Source organism: Aplysia californica, unplaced genomic scaffold (genome assembly GCF_000002075.1).
Source record: "Aplysia californica isolate F4 #8 unplaced genomic scaffold, AplCal3.0 scaffold00110, whole genome shotgun sequence".
Taxonomy (NCBI): Eukaryota; Metazoa; Mollusca; class Gastropoda; order Aplysiida; family Aplysiidae; genus Aplysia; species Aplysia californica.
The window spans coordinates 511854-515462 of NW_004797380.1; the positions used below are offsets into that span (position 1 = coordinate 511854).

At 42.6% G+C, this 3609-nt stretch overlaps 1 protein-coding gene across 8 annotated transcripts in view; it reads right to left on the reverse strand.

Annotated features, from left to right (window-relative positions):
- The window catches only part of LOC101849195 (multiple C2 and transmembrane domain-containing protein 1), a 179984-nt gene that overhangs the window by 25941 nt on the left and 150434 nt on the right, over positions 1 to 3609 (reverse strand). The window lies entirely within an intron of this gene.

Genomic DNA, 3609 nt, shown 5'->3' on the forward strand with positions numbered 1-3609 from the left:
CACACACACACACACACACACACACACACACACAAACCATAGAAACAAACAATCTAAATTGACCCGAAAACCAAATTCAGAAGCCACCGTGAGAATTCTGCGTACCTGACAAAGTGCACGTACGTCAACCGAAGGCTGATAGAGAGAAAAGAAAGCCTTGCGGCCCCGGGGTGTCAAGTCAAGTGCACGCGAGGCAAATTATCCCGTTTTCATAACAATCTCAATTAGCAAGACATGATAATTACATGTCAACTTGAAGATAGGCGCAATCGAGGGGAACAGTGGCACTCTTTTGCCACCCACTCCAAGCCACTCAACCCCCCAAGGAGTGGAGATAGATTGTGTTTTCTGTCCTTTTCTCCACCTCGTAAGCTTACTTTTGCCTTGTATTTACTCCACATTCCCCCCAGTTTTGACGTAAATCTCCGTTGAAAGTACTAGATCTAAATTCCAGTCGTAAAAAAAGGAAGTTGGAGCAAAACAAAACAGGAATTCTTGGGAGTTAACGCAAGATAACGCTCAGCAGGCGACATGTGTGACTAATATTCTACGTCTCGATGATTGCTTTTACTTATAATTAAAGAAACATGCAATCTTACCTGGGTAAGTGAAGCTTGTTCTATAATAATAGACAAGGGCAAACTTCGTAATAATTTTAGGCTCAAAGAGTAGACTTTTAACAACCTCGATAGATGTGTCCATAACTCCCCAAAGTCGGAAATTGAAGTCAACACAATATAGCACTCAGCAGCCGACATGACTGTGTGACGTATGCTCTACGTCTCCATGATTGCTATATAATATGGGGTGCCCATTGTGGATGGGATCGGGTCGGGTCAGGTCGGGTCGGGGGTGATCGCTCCACTCGTTGCCTGAAAACAAACGCGTTTGTTTTTGAGGCGACGAGTCGGGCTCGATCGGCTTGGGTCACGATAGCCTCAGCTTTACCCCCTCAATCTGGTTAGCAAACCGCCCCGACCAGACCCGATCCCCCAATGGGAACCCCGCCTAACAGTAGGTATAGGCAAACTACGTCATAATTTTGCTCTTGAACAATAGACTTTTCAACAGCCGAGACAGATGGTGTCCATACTTCCCAAAAGTTGGACCTTGGAGTTAGTACAAGATAACATTCAACAGACGGCATGAGTGACTGATGACCAATGTTACAATGATTGCTGTAAAACAGGCATGGGCAAACTACGTTATAATTCTGGGTTCAAATAGAGAAGATTTTTCAACAGCCTCCACAGATGTTTACATAAGTCCCCAGAAGTCGGAAACTGAAGTTAAAACAAGATAGCACAAAGCTGGCGACATGTGTGACTGACTGGGGTTCCACGTCTCAACTGTGGCGTCGGTGGCCTAGTTGTTAGGCTCTCGGACTCGCAACCGTAAGGTCGAGGGTTCGAATCCCGTCAGGGACCCGACGTTGTGTCCTTGGGAAAGGCACTTTACACGAATTTTCCTCACTTCACCCAGGTGGGAATGGGTACCCGGCTATAGACAGCGAAAGATCTTGTCTGTTTGTTAGTGTTTGAGCGCTTAATCAACTGCTTGCACTGTATGCTTCCCGGGAAGCTGAGAATGTTTCTGAGTGTTCTATGGTCTGCTGGGGTGATAATATAGTGTAAAGCGCATAGAGCCTGCTGTTGAGCGGGGATATGCGCTATACAAATGCTATTTATTATTTATTATCATTATCGCTGTGTAGCAGGCATGGGAAAACTATGTAATAAAATTAGCCTCAATCTACGTGTCCAAAACTTCCAAAAGTCAGAAACTGACGTTGATACAAGTTAGGGTGGGTAAGATCTACATTTAGCAGGTGACAATGTGTGAGGAATGCTCGCTCTACTCTACGTCTCAATGATTGCTGTATTGCAGGCATCGGGGAAACAACGGCCCGCGGGCCAAATCCGGCATCCCGCGAAAAGTTTCAGTTTAGCCTGCGAGTCGACCCAGTAATTAATCATGAATGTGGCTCGCGGTGAGTTGATAATTAGTGTAAACAAAAATGTTTGTCTTGAAAATTAAAATCAATAGTTTCACGTCCAGCTGGAAGCAATACATCTTATATTATTCTATCTCATAAAATGCAAATGAGTGACTTGCTATAGTGTCAGTTTTAGAATCATTTTTAGAGCTTGGGTATTTCAACAAATTATTACCTCAGAATTACACAGTTTTATCTGACATTTTGGGCCGTGTTGAGTCACTAAGACCACGAGATCCGAAATCAGCTTGCTCTATCTGCTCTATCAAAATCATATGATTATTCTGAATCGTTATCAAGTTATTTTCAAAAAGCTTGACATATTGTGGATCTCAAAATCCTTGACATCAAATTTCTCAAAAGTAGGCACTGAGCAAAAAACCCAAAAAACTTTACAATTTTAAGGTAGCGAAATATCACAAAGTTTTCTTCTGTTTTGACCCGTGGGATATTCGAAATCGCTTCAAAATCCAGTCCCCAATTTGGACACGCTTGCCCATGCCTGCTGTACGAAGTCTCCTCCTCTCGAAAGATCTCACGTTTTTTATCGATGTAGGCTGCTAGGAGGACCTGACAGGCTTTCTGAAGTTCGTACTTGTTCCTGTTGTTGACGACGAGTGGCCATCTTGAACTCTGTTCTTCATGATGTGGACGAGATCAAGAACTCGAAGCAGATCCTGTTTCTTGTTAAGAGCGTCTTATAAGGACGAAGATTAGATCTATGTTATATTATGATATTATAATATTATTATAATAATTTATTATGTAGCAAAAAAAGTCTAAAAGAAGAATAGCGCTTGAAAGTCATAATGTTTAATCTACTGATCATTTGTTATGTTAGGGCAGATAAGCATAACACTTTCAGACATGAAAATGCGCTATCTGCTGCGAGGTGTGGTGGCGTTTGTGATCATTTCAAGTTGCTTGTTTTAATTTCCTTTCTTTTCCTTTCTTTACCATGCTCATTACTTGTAGTAGCTGAGATGGTCTATAACTTTTTTTCCTCCTTGGATGTCAAAGGTAATCATCAGTTCAGGATGAACGAACTTTTATCATTACTGCAACAACACAGAACCCAAAAAAACAAACAACAACAAACAAACAACAACAACCCCCCAAAAAAAACACCCAACCCCCCAAAAAAACCCCACAACAACAAACAAACACCCAACACACTCCCACGCCCGCGCGCAAATATTAACGTTTAGTTTCAAAAGACCACTCTGCTTGATCATGCCATAGAAGCAAAAAAACACCCCAAAGCAGCCAGAATCGCGATAATAGGTAATGAAGGTCAAAGGGTGAGACGTGGGGAAAGGTCTGAACAAGAAGTGAAAACGAACAAACTCATTAACCAGAGTGGCCCCAAGCAAGGAATAAAACTGCGAGAGAAGCCACTAGTCAGTGGACAAGGCGCACAGTTTCCACACCATATCAAGGAAACGACTTTTCCACATTTTTGGTGGTCATAACGTTCTTATTATTGCGGAGTCCCGTCCACTAATATTGTTAACCAATCGATATAGAACGTTGCGACAGGAATGCACACACACACACAGACACACACAGACACACACAGACACACACACACACACACACCACACACACACACA